Source organism: Silene latifolia, chromosome Y, assembly GCF_048544455.1.
Source record: "Silene latifolia isolate original U9 population chromosome Y, ASM4854445v1, whole genome shotgun sequence".
Taxonomy (NCBI): domain Eukaryota; kingdom Viridiplantae; phylum Streptophyta; class Magnoliopsida; order Caryophyllales; family Caryophyllaceae; genus Silene; species Silene latifolia.
In genome coordinates, this window is record NC_133538.1 from 421,946,582 (window position 1) to 421,960,585 (window position 14,004).

General features: G+C 40.6%; 1 non-coding gene across 1 annotated transcript; it reads left to right on the plus strand.

Moving 5' to 3' along the window:
* The first annotated feature begins 12,935 nt into the window (after positions 1-12,935).
* Positions 12,936-13,041, plus strand: LOC141636672 (small nucleolar RNA R71). The gene has a single exon (XR_012541270.1). It is a non-coding gene; the product is annotated as a small nucleolar RNA R71 (small nucleolar RNA).
* Positions 13,042-14,004: the final 963 nt, after the last annotated feature.

Here is a 14,004-nt window from a genome sequence, read left to right on the forward strand (position 1 = left end):
AGGCATCAATGTGATTATATTTCTATAACCACATCTCTCAAACACATCCTATAGGTGTGACCTTTAGGGACCAGTTGATCACCGCCATCTGTATGATAAGAACGTCAAACTTTCTAGCAAGCCAACCGTTATTAGGTAAACGTTAATCAACTGATTAAATATACGAAGTATACCCTTGTGAACCTGTAAGAGATTTACAAATGTTATCACTCTAATTTGTGGAGGACACAAGCTCCAACAGACTAGCACCCGAAACAGGTAACCCCATGAAGGACCTTAAGTGCCACCATGGCACCACCAAACGGATGTGAGGACCACCCTCCTCCGCCAATCTTGCGGCCCAATAAGCCTCGGTAGAAGCAAAACTATCCGAGTACAACTTCTTCCTCATGGTAAGGTGACGGAAGGAATAAGAAGAAGAATCAACCGGAGGCTCTACATACCTTAGCCTCTCCAATAGCCACACTTGAAGCATCCTTGGGGATCCGAACGAAGGAGCTTCTCCATAAGAGCCTTCCTTATCCAAGGCTTGGATGATCTCGCCAAGCACCAACCATGATGGATCTCTACCATGCAACATTTGCTCAACCGCATGAATAAGGGTCATGCTACCATAACATTTTGGCCTCTCCTTCTTCAAAACATCAACAAAGAGGTACACATGGACAAGGAAAAAGGCAAGAGCCCTTCTCCTAGCCACCTCCGAAACATTGGCATCTAATCGGTTTGAAAAGATGTTGATAAGAGCCAACATATCCACACCATGAAGAGCAAGGAGGAAGTTGACTTGACTTGTCGACAAACCCAACATTGAACATAATTTCTCCTTATAGCACAACCGAGTCGGAGGAAGCACCAGAACACAACCCGGCCACCCACCAATGGCTCCAACTTCTTCGGCAAGAGGACAAATTTCACCCTTCGGGAAAACGAAAACATGGTGTTTCGAATCCCAAAACCGAGAACATGCTTCGAGAAATGAAGGTTGCACCTTGTCTTGACGGAGCACCAACAATTGACCAACTCCCATGCAAATGAGTTGATACTTTTCGGGAGGCGACAAATCCCGGCACCATTGTCGCAATGCATTCTCAAAAGCATCCATGAAATATTTTCGTGGAAGAAGAAGAAGAAGTTTTGTAGAGATGTTTTTGTATTTCGGATGATGAAACAATGAAGCGCAAACATCACTATTTATACAAAAATGATCAGCGTGTTTTTCAGAAAAAGGGGAGAGATGGCTTCCATCGTCAGGCAGCTCGCGCCTCTTTAGGCCTTCCCAGGGATTCCCGCTTTTGACTTGTCTCTTTCAAGTTGTGTTTTCTCCTGACACCTCAAACCTCCCGCCAGGACGCTCGCGCCTCTTCGGGATGATCCAGGAAATTTTGTGTTTCCTCACAATCACATTTCCTTATTTTCGCGTTTTTACGAAATCCGACACGGTTTCCACGACGCAGCTTTAAACATACGGGTTTTTCTTTCTTTTTTTCAGGTGGAAGGGCTAGTCGCCCCGATCCACGACGGATCGTTTCCATGTCAATCAAAATTCCGAAAATTTTTCGCTTTTTCACAATTTTTCATTAAATAAAAATCGAAAATTGATAACACGACATCAGTTTTCCTCAAAATTCAAGCACTCACAAATTCGAGTCTTGACCTCAAAAATCAAATATGCTCGTAAAAATATTTTCTAAAAATTCATCCTTGACGGTTTGAGTTTGAATTTTTTGAGTCATAAATCAATTTCAACATTTCGATGCAATTTAATTCACGACGCCAGTTAATTGCTCAATTTTCAAATTAATTCCTATTATCTAAAGTGACGACTGGTCGCGGAATTTTCAAATATCATATCATTTCAAACTTCAAATTTTAACTTCAAGTCATCTTGGTTAATTTTTGTTTTTCAATCAAATGCTTTTACGTGTTTGCATTTATGTATATGTGTTATCTGTTGCCTGTTTTCTACACTAACGATGCAGGAACTGGTGCAAAGCAAAAGGAGAATCGACAGCCGAAAGCGCTCCTCCGAAACACAACACAAAAAGCCAAAAATCACAAATGAACCACAATCCAAAAACACATATATACAAACCGCCTCACGCAAAATACATCAACACACGTTTGATACGGACAATTGACCGTACAAACAAGATCCAGTACAACCATCTATCATACAGACACTGGCCTAAGACAACGAACTGAGGGTTATCCGCCACCTACCGAACTAAGCACTCTCTATCCTCTCAAACGGAAAAAAAAAGGGAGCAACACAAGAAACAGAGGAGCAACAACGGAAGCAGAGGTGGTTACCATGACGGTAATACCTCGTTCCTGCTCCACGACAAAAATAAAAATGATGCCCGGCAAACTTCGGACGACACGACAACCGAGGATCATAACTCAGCGCATTACCCCGACATTGGCCTCCAATCAGCAGAATTCAAGAGCGAAAGAGGACCATGATAACGAACACCACCCCGATGTTGGCCTCCAATCACCATAATTCGACAACAATCAAAAGTGGCAACATGGGATAACACACCCGTATTGAACCCCACTCATCGGTCATCCGAACCTCTGCAGACAACAACCAACGATCGATACCCGATCATTGGCCGGGCAAAGGCCGCCAAGGAGAAACACAACCAAGCATGTAACAAAAAACAGTCGACCCTTCCCCTCCAGGATCAGCTTCCTCCTCCAAGGCCTCCATGATGGACCCCGTAGGTACCAAATGGTACCCTACGATCAAAAGAATAAACAAAAAAATGTCAGCCGAAATTTCGGCATTATGACGGCGTAAATCGGATAAACCCGGAACAAACAAACAACCTGCAAAGCAAAACAAGGGCAACCCCGCCCAAATACAACCAAACAAAACAAAAAACAACTCACAAAAAAAGCGCACAATAACAACGACTCGCCCTTCTTTTCAAGCAAAAGACGAGTCAAAACAACCACAGCAAAAAACGGCATCCCAAGACCCACACGAGGTCCGCCAACGAACCAAAATGCATTCCCAATGCAATGAGGAATTTTTCTACGGCTCAAAAAGACAATTTATACGCCAATTTGAGCACAAACCGGTCAAAAATTCAAAAACGACCGCAATGAGGCAAACGTGATTTTATCACACCTCAAGGTGACCTAAACTACCAATAAGGCCCATTTCAAGGCAAACTAACTCAATTCAAGCTCAAACAGGCGCTTATTTTGTCACACATAAGACCGTCACAAAAGGCAAAAATTCCAACTTTGCCCACAATACCCAACAAAGGTCCATAATGGCAAATACGGTCTTTCCCGACTACAATGCAACCTAGTAGGACCCACTACCCAAGCAAATAAACATGGCATTGTGAGATGAGACGGTTTCTCCACCTCACTCACGTTGTTTTAGCATAGGGAGCGGGAACGGGGACCAAAATGCAAACTAAAAGCACCCCTATACTCCTAAACGGGTTTCTAACCTAATGCAATCATCAATTTCACTCGAAATGGGCTCAATCAAAAACGCCCAAATCAATTTTCTAGGGTAAAATTTTTGCCCTAATTCAATCTATCAAATGACCAACGAATTTAAATGGATTCAAGAGGAAATACATACCTTGAGATGACATTATGGTTGATAGCACGAATGGAAGTGAGCAAAGGTCCTTTAGTGGCGGAATTTGTGTCGAAGGATTGAAGATGAATGATGAATGACGAGCAGCCAAGCCTTGCGTCTTTTACAGAAAATAGGGAAGCCCCCTTGGTTCGCGAGGATGCTCGCGCCTAAACCAGGCCTCCCCTTGCTCTATTCAGCGAATTTTGGGCTTTGGCCCAATTTTCCGTAATAAATTTCAAGTTTTCAATGACGATATTAAGGACCGTCATTTTCTCAAATAGAAAAAACAAATAGTGAAAATATAAATTCACTATTTTCCTTCAAAAATTTCAAACAAACGGCGATCAAAACCGCCATTTTCCCTTCAAAAAAAATCAAAATGATAGTAAAGATTCAAAATTCACTATTTCCTCCAAATTTTAAACGACGGCAATTAAAACCGTCAATTTCAAAATAATAGTTGGAAATTAAATTCAGCTATTTCCCACACATGTCAAAGGCGGCACATAAACCGTCACTTTAAAAATAATAGTGAAGATTCCAAATTCACTATTTCCTTCAAATGTCAACGGCGGCACATAAACTGTCACTCCAAACGTGATAGCAAAATTCAAAATTTGTTATTTCTTCAAAATTCGAACAGACGGCGATCAAAACCGCCACTTCAAATTCAAAAAGAAATGAATAGTGAAGATTCCAAATTCACTATTCCTTTAAATGTCAACAGGGGGCTTCCTCGCGGAACCCGCTCTTATCAAAAACAGTAATAGTGAAAATTTAAATTCACTATTTCCACGGCGGCATCATGAGTCCACTACCTTCAAAACAAGCCCATCCGACGTGGCTACTCTCACGGTCCATTAACCGACCGCCCCATGGCTGGCGAACCTTACAATGCATCGCGGCTGGTGAGCCCTCCTCATATACGCACCATGGCTGGCGAGCCTTACAACGCGTCGCGGCTGGCGAGCCCTCCTCATATAAACCCTATGGCTGGCGAGCCTTACAACGCGGCGCGGCTGGCGAGCCCTCCTCATATACGCACCATGGCTGACGAACCTTACGACGCGTCGCGGCTGGCGAGGCCTCCTCAGGTACGCACCATGGCTGGCGAGCCTTTATCCGCAAACATGCAAGGACGTATCCGAAGATGCATCGGGTATGACTCCTTCTTGTGGCTGGCGAGCCTTTGTACGTACTCAAACGAACTTTAAACGACCCGCACGGATAGTCGACAGACTCTAAACTGTTCCCGACGACAGGTCCTTGGCTCGTACCCTCGAGTCGCCTTGGCGTCGCCCTTCCCGATGGCAGGTTCTTGGCCTGAATCCTTTCGAGCCGCCTCGACGTCGCTTGGGTCTCCAGGTTGTAATCTTCGATTAACCTGGGGACTCTACTTTAAATTTCGCCCTGTCCAAGCCTCAGTCAAAGTGGGGGCTCTGTAGATACCCAGTATCTGCTGAGACTCCAACAAACACCCGATGATTATCGGACTATAACATATTTTGGAATCGCGGCGTTTGATCGACAGTTTGTGTGCAACTTTACGTCGGAAAACTTATAACGATTTCGAAAATAAAACATTTCAAAACATTTCAAAAATACCTGGAGTGTTTAATGCACGACGACGGGGTCGCAACGACACTAACTAGTGTCAAAACCGACACCGGACCAAAAACCGACTCAAAAATTCAAATTCCGACTCCAACAACGAGTCAAACCGAGTCAACCACAAAAAACAAACATTCAAAGCCTTCTATGTTAAGGTTTCCCGGAATCTTACATAGTCAAATATCAAACATGTTCATCCAAATCCTAGGATAGAACAAATCATGATTGCTCTTGTGTGAAAGTGACAGGACAACTCGAAGAACCGCGACGTGGCTCGCGCCTCTTTGAGCAGCCCAGGTGGCCACGTCGCTCAAAAGTCACACAACCACTCATTTCCCTATAAATACCCCTCAAATGCCCCCATTTGAGAAGTTACGCGAGTGTCCGCCCCCTCTTTTATCTCTTAAAATTCTCGACTCGACTTCTTAAGTCACAATCCGACGCGTATTTACGACCTACCGATCGTAAATACAAGCCTTACACATTGTTTGGTACCGTCATCGTGCATTAAATCACTTGACCGACCACTTCGACCACTACACCGTCACTAATCTTAAAACACTCTTTTTACTTACCAAAACGGTTTTAAACCGAGTTTTTTCCGACCAAACGAGTTGTTACACTTACGTCGATCACTCGCCATAACCAAACATGTAAGTATGAGGGTGTAAATATCCTTCTTTTATCATGTTTTTATTTGTTTCATGACTATAACATGCTAAAATATGCATAACATGAACCAAAACATGGAATAAACGAGCCAAAACTAATTTTTGACCTGAGACAGAAGGCCCTTGGTTCGCCGGCTTGCCTGCGCCTCAATGGGGCGTCCAGGTTAGAACTCAACCGTGTTTGTTCTCGTCATTTCCCTTTAATTCATTTTCATATTTACAATCGGTTTTTACTATTTCAAATATTTTCGAGCCTTTTTATTTTATTTCATTTGTTTTAACCATAAAACATTTTTCACCCTTGGTTCCTCATACCGTGACGTTTAAATCCGTGTTTCGGTGATAATATTTGGTTAATAACATTTAAAAGGTATTTTAAAGCCTTTTATTTCATTTTTGGGAGGTATTATAAAGGCTTTCATCATTTCTTTGCATTTTCAAAATAAGCATATTAGTCACCAACACAAAGTCATCCTTGGTTCTACATACCATGCCGGATTTTAACCCGGGTACGATGATGAGTATCGACTAATTACATTCAAATGAACTTAAAACAATTAGTTCATAATCATTTTCAAACTATTTATGTCAAGTTTGTCAAAGTCGAACCCGACACCGAATATTATCAAAATAATGATGATTATTCGAGTCTCGTTCCTCAAATCAACAAATCGGGTCAAATTCCCCTTTTTCAATACGTTTTATAAACGTTTTTCAAAAGGTCAGAATATGGCATATCACCGTAGGTTGACCCGCGCCTAAAACAGGCCTTTCAATTTTCATTTTCAGAACCAAGGGAGGCCCATTTACACCGCCGGCTAGCTCGCGCCTCATGTAGCTGTCTGGTACAGGGCATGTTCCCTTTCCAGCATTAGTCTAGGACGATCCCGACTCCGGTTCGCCCGGATATAGGACGGATCAGATGACTATTTTCTTATTCAAAATCATATTTTCAAAATGCTTTACTAAGACAAATGGATTACGTTATGCACCATAAACCTAAAACGGTAAATGGATGTTTAGTTCCCGTCTTGCATGCAAATAAACCATAAATCCAATTTGACATCTTATACTTGATACTTGGATTAAATCAACCGACTTAGAAACCTCTCACATGTTAGGTTTAAATTATTGGATGCGCATTCATGCATTTAAATTGTTTTATCAACTTTTGCATTCAATCAACCAAGATCGATCAGTAGAGGTCGTTACCGCAGGCGGGATTGGGTGTCTGATTAAAGGGATTCCCAATACGTACCTTCACCTCTTATTCAGAAACTTTGGATAGTGGACGACCTTATCCAGGGCGTACGAGAGTTATTCTAGAGATAGGATGCTAAAGAGGGACGATTTCCTTATCTTTAGTACCTATGTCAAACGCTGCTTTGTGCTTCGATTTGACCGAGGTATAAAGTGGATTTCGAATGGGTTCCAAGCATCCCACAAATGCTTGGTGGCGACTCCGAACATCTCTAATCATTTCGAGACCCTTACCGAGACGAAACCGACCGATCTAAAACGATCCGGTCGAAAGCATTTTTACGTCTCCGAGCGTGGCTTTCAAAAGACCGCTGCATGCCCGCAGATCGAACCGGGCCTACAGGTGGCTACATCCACACTAATTAAAACTAACATAAGTTAGCAGTAAGTAGGGTGGATCTCCACAGGGAGGCGGTCACTATCTACTTGTAAATTCTAGTCTGTCTACGGTCACAGTTGGGGGTGTTTAATTGTTTGAACTAAACTTAGGGAGATTAAAGTGAGAAAAAGGAATAAGAGGTATTAACGATAGGGGAAAGAGAACTAGGATTGTCGGGTCATCAATGAATATCGGTTAATTGCAGCTAAGGTCACAGATCGGTCGCGTGCATCAGTCTAGGGGGCAGTGAATATCTTCTTCCGGTCTCAATTAACCCTAAAATACTATTAGCTTAGCTTCTGCCCTCACTAAAGCATCCTAATGTTCACTGCAGGTCTCACCCTTTCCAACCTTCCGGTCTAGGTCAAGGATTACCTAGGTTACTTATCTAAATGCATCGATTCAAGTAGCTATTTACAGCTAATTACAGTGATTAACAACAAAGACATGATAAACACGAAAGATCTGTAACCTAATTATCAACTAACAATAAATCATCAAATCTCCTAAATCCTAGCAGGAGATTTAGCTATGCATAATAATAATTAGAACAAGAGCAATAGATAAGGGAATAATCAACATCATAAATTAAGGAGAGAGTAAAGAAAGAGAAAGAGTAAAAGGAAGAACTACAGATTAAGAGATCCGGAAAGGAGAGAGCAAAGTAACGTGATACAGAGAAAAGGGAGCAAAAAGCGGAAAATAGTAGAGTTTAGACCTAATGACGTCTTTCCTAATTATAGGAAAGACAATTATTAACCTAAACGATATTAAAACCTTGCGGCATATAGAAAAGTACTCGATCGAGTGGTTTAAAACCTCTCTATCGAGTAATATATAGCAAAACCCCTCGATCGAGTAGAAAACCTACTCGATCGAACACTATCTAAAATAAGCTATTCGATCGAGTAGAAAAATGACTCGATCGAACTAGATTGTACTCGATCGAGTACTTTCCAGCGCACAATTCCTGCTTCGCGCACTGAACTTCAAACGGCTGCCATTTCTTCTTTACTTGGGCAAACAGAGCGTTTCCAGTGGCGTTGGAAAGCTAAGAAGACAAGCTTTCATATCTATTCGGAATCATCTGAAAATAAGTTGTAGAACTCGAGATATGGCTCTTCAAAGTAGGCACTAGTATTTTAAAGTTCTTCCTTTGCTCGCCTAGCTATCTTACTCCTTTGCGCATCTCAAAATAGTAGTCTTAAAGCGCCGAGTCAACTCATATCCTAAATGAATGTATAGGGACATGTATTAAGCTTTATTTAGCTTCTCTTTGGTTCATTCCTGCAAATAAGATAAGGGAAACCAAAGTAGACAATTCGGGGGACATTTGTAGCTAAATACTACACAAAATGCATAGAAATGCATGCAATCGAAGTACGAAATACCTATATAAAGTGCACGCATCAAAAGTCATCTTAACCTTGCCCAATGAAAAGTCCATCCAACGGTCTATTAACAATTGTATGATGTTGTATTGAGATTTGTAAGACCCTTGGACATTGAGACGAGACTTAAGGTAAGCCATATCAAGCTTCGATAGGATAGAAGCTTCTTTTCTTGCAATCAAAGTATTAGAACAAATAAGGCCGAACAAGCCTTAAAAGTAATAAACTCTTTACCCAAAATGGCCTTCCATAGAGGCTTGGCATCAAACTTATGAGGTTTCTTTGGTGATTGAAAAGGCATTTTTATTCCAAATACTTTAGCAAAAGCATTAACTTCAATCCTTCTAGATACATTGGCAAGACGGAGTTCAATGTATTTTTGATCCACTTGTCTAGTTATCTTCAATGAACTAATGAATTCAAGGGTCAAGGCCTTATAGGTAAGCTCATGCATATCGAAAAGTGTGCCTAGACTCATAGACTCGAAGAAGGATCGTGTATGTTTCAAGATACCAAGTTGAGTCAAAGTGTCATGGCATAAGAACTTGGTAGCTAAAACATTCTTGAAAAGTAAAGAACAAAGGATTTAATATGATCTTCATCAATAAAAATTACCTCCGGAAATCCTTCAAGTGGCTCGATTGTTGAAATGTCGGGAGCCATAACCCCCTCAATTTACCTCTCCACCATTGGTGCTACCACAATAGTCTTAGAAGCCAATGTCTTTTGCCTTTTGGTAAGATTAGACTCACTTGGTGCCTTGGCGCCTTGGTGTTTCTTTTTGTCCTCGCCATCTCTCAAGGAAACTGTCTTGAATTTATTCAAACATTTTCAAAATAGTATCAACTAGCCTTAAATATGCTTGAAAAATCTTCTTCAATCACCGTACAAAGCTAATAATCAAACCCAATTGGAAGTTGCCCAATTTCGAATTTCTCAAACCCTAGGTTTGGGTGAGTCAATTTTTGGGTGATTTGTGTAATTGAAGGCTTAAAGTTGATATTGGAGTTGATTAAATGTGGAAAAGATGAATTTGAAACAAATTTATGGTGATTTGATTAAGTTTGATTGATTTATGATATGGGACATGGGTGTTTTTTTGTTGAGGAAGAGGTATTGAGTTTTGAAATTGGGGAAAAAATTAAATGAAGAAGGAAGGAATCCCGTCAAACAAGTCATGGGGGACGAGGAGCTCGCTTAGCTTCAGCTCGGCTCGGGCGGGTTCCTGGGCAGCATCTATTTTAGCTTTTGGTGCTCGCCCAGGTTAGCACTCAGCTCCCCCGGGTTGAGTTTTGCTCGCCTGGGTTCTCTCTTTGCTCTGTCGAGTTCAGCTCAGCTCGCCTGTCCTACTCTTCAGCTCCGGCGGGTTTCTAGACACCACTTGATGATACTTGTTTTCAATATTAAACCCGCCCTACTTGCTTTGAAGAAGCTCGGATCACCCTTCCAATGCTTGGACTTCTTCATTAAGTGTGGGGCAATGGTAATGCAAGTGATTGAGCATCCCTGCACTTCATTTATACTCCTTCTACACACTTCAAACACAATTAGAAAATCCTCCCTTATCTTCTCTTATGTAAAGTATCACAAATCATGCAAATGAACTAGATGCAATGAAATAATACTTAATGAAATGCAAAGTTAAAGGGTTAGAATATGTACAAATAGTGGTTTAGGGAGGACTCCACCAAACTCCTCGCGTTGTTAAGCTTGTTAACAGGGAAAACTTAGGACGTTGTAGATGTTGCTTAATGTCCCTTGGAAGTAATTGAAAGCTTGTTCACATTTGTTAAACAAATTCCAAGAAAACTTGGGTAGATCATCATCATGAGCTAGGAATCCCATTTCATAAGTACTTGAATTGGGATCAACATAGCCTTTATCATAATCAAATGACATTGCATTGCAAACTTAAGGATTGAATATCCCCTCAAAATCATCATGCCAAATACCATTGACGTCTTTGGTTTCGCCATTCATATCTCCAATTCTATTGCTAGCAATAGCAACCACTTATTTCAAAGAATCATTTGGGCCTTCAAGGTCCATTTCCTATACCTTACAACTCGGGTCGTCCAAGGTTTCAATCTTGTTCTTGAGCTTGTCAAAAATTCCTAGCTCCCCGTAGATAACAATCTCTATTTTATCAACCTCTTGCTTCCAAGTTGGAGTCTCTATCTTGCCTTTCTCAATAGGAGGCTCATGTTTTGGATGGGGATAAGAACGAATATCAACTTTATCATTCATATCATTAGGAGCATGGTTTACCATGAAGTATGGTTTCCTTGAGATTGGGGGCTTTCATCACTTTGATAAGATTGAAGGTTTTCCTTTCATCGTGTACTTCCAAGGTGAGCATTCTGTTTTTCACATCTATTACCGCTCCGGTGGTATGCAATAATGGTCTTCCCAAGATGATCGGGAATGAAGAACTTCCCCACTCTAACCGGTACATCCTCCCAAACTCTCGGAGGTTTCTTTGTAGAGCGATCCGCCATTTGAAGCGTCATGCTCGTGCACTTTAACTCTCCCATCCCAAGCTTTGCACAAACCGAGTAAGGCATCACGCTTACATTTCCTCCAAGGTAACATAAAGCCTTTTCAAATCTTATATTGCCAGTTGTGCAAGGGATAGAGAAACTCTCGGGATCTTGTAACTTTGGTTGTGAGGTACCTTGTAGGATAGCACTAGAAGCATCGGCAAAAGCAATTGTTATCATTTGACCAATGGACCTCTTCTTTAAGAGGATATCCTTCGTATACATTGTATAAGCCGGCACATAGGTAATTAACTCGGTAAAAGGAATTAAGACTTCCAAATTCTTCATGATTTCCATAAATTTCCCGAGTTGCTTATCCATTTTAGGGTTCATTTGTCTACTTGGAGATGGTAGCCTAATAAAAATAGGCTCTTCATTAATCTTCTTTTTTCTTTCTCTTCATTGGTTCACTTTCATCATTGTTTACATCCACCACCTTCTCACCATTTTTCCTTGAATTATCCCCATCACTCTTCTCCAAACCTTTTTCATATATCTTGCTCCTCACTTCAACAATAATTTCTTCACTTGGCACCATAGGACTCTCATATTGGGTACCACTTCTCAAGTTGATAGCAAGAGCCATCTCAGTTCTTGTGTGTAGATTACCTTGAGGAGATAATTGCCCTTTTTGTCTTTGTGAGCTTGATGAGGCCATTTGAGACATTTGAGTCTTAAGCATCTTGTTGTGTACAAGGATATTGTTGATGGTGATATCTTTTGATTGGCTATCTTTTTACATTTGAGCAAAGACTTTGTGTTGGTTCTTTTGCATTTGTAGAACTGTTTTATGAACATCAAAGGTTGGGTCATTGGGTTGATTATATGAGGATTGGTTGCATGATGGTTGTTTTGGAATCCATGGTTTTTGTTATAGAAAGGTCTTTGTATAGGATTTTTCAATGGAGGTGGGATGTATGTTGGTTGTTGGTTTTGAACATTTGAACTTTTATATGAGAAGTTTGGGTGGTACTTGGTGTTTTCATTGTAAAAGTTTGAGTATGGGGTACCATTCTTGTATGCTTGAAAAGCATTTACTTGTTCATTTGTTCCTCTACATTCTTGTTGCTCATGCCCTAAAGTTCTGCAACTTTCACAAATTCCACTTGGAATAGAAGGTGTCATACCCATAGCATTAACTTGATGAACCATTTTTTCTTTCCTAGAGTTGAAGCCTTTTTTACTTCATATATGGCTTGCTTAAACTTCAAGTTCATGGTATCCATGTGAGAACTTAATTGAGCATCAAAATCGGCGCTAAGTGGTGTCACGGAATCCAACTTATGTCGGCCTCCTCTACTAACTTTTCATGGTCTACCATATTGGGAGCTATGAGTAGCCACCTTTTCAATTTTTCCCCAAGTTTGATTGTCATCAACTTCGGTGAACATACCATTTGAACCCATGTTCAAAAAATTTCTTGAATCTTCATAAAGTCCATTCCAAAATTGTTGAACTATAAACCATTCATTAAGACCATGATGAGGACAAGACCGGCCAAGGGCCTTGAAACTCTGCCAAGCTTCATATAGTGATTCTTCATCTCTTCGCTTAAATTCCTTATTTGAGCTCTAAGCATGTTAGTCTTCTCCGGTGGGTAGAATTTCTTGTAGAAAGCTAAGTCTAGCTTTTTCCATTAATCGATGCCAAAAGTAGCTTTGTCCAAATTCTTTAGCCATTTCTTTGCGGCTCCTATCAATGAAAATGGAAAGAGCACCCATCGTATTTGATCTTGAGTCACACCCGTTTGAGAGACAGCTTTAGAATAATCACAAAAGGTCTCGATGTGAAGATGTGGATTTTCACTTGGCATCCCCTTCGAATTGGCTGCTTTCAACTAATTGAATGAAAGTGTATTTTGCTATGAAGTTTCCCGTTAGGTGTGTGGGTGTAGGATTACCATTGGGTAGACTATCTTCGGTTGGTACAGGATGTGATGAGAATTTTGGCATGATTGGTTGATTTTATGGGTGATTTTGAGGGTTAGTTTGTGGGTTGGTTTGTGGTTCCCTTGCAAATGGATTTACAAATTTAATCCCAATGTCAACTAGGCCTCTATGACTCATAGAACTTGATACCTCCGTGGTTGAAGTAGATCCTCTTTCAATAATTCTAAATCCTCTTCTAATGTTTCTCAATGTTCTTTCAATTTCCGGATCAATTGGTAATGGGTTACCACTATTTGATCTTCTATATATGCAAAAGATAACACTAGATAAAATAATTAGCATTACCTTAAGGAAAGAGGTTCCCTAAGGTTAAAACAAACAAAGTTACTACTAAAAGCACAAGATAAAACAAAAGCAATTCAACTTAAATTACACCGTCCCCTGCAAACGCAATTTTGATAGGTAGCAAAATTTAGGTCGTCACCAAATCCTATCAAACAATATTTATCACCCAACAATCAACTTATTAAATAGTAAGTAGGGGTCGAATCCAAAGGACGGTTAATTATCAATTTAAGTAAACTGCAATGTTTAACATGGTGCTTATTATAGTGTCAAGGGTCGTGGTTGTGTCCTTCTTGTATAAGAAAGGA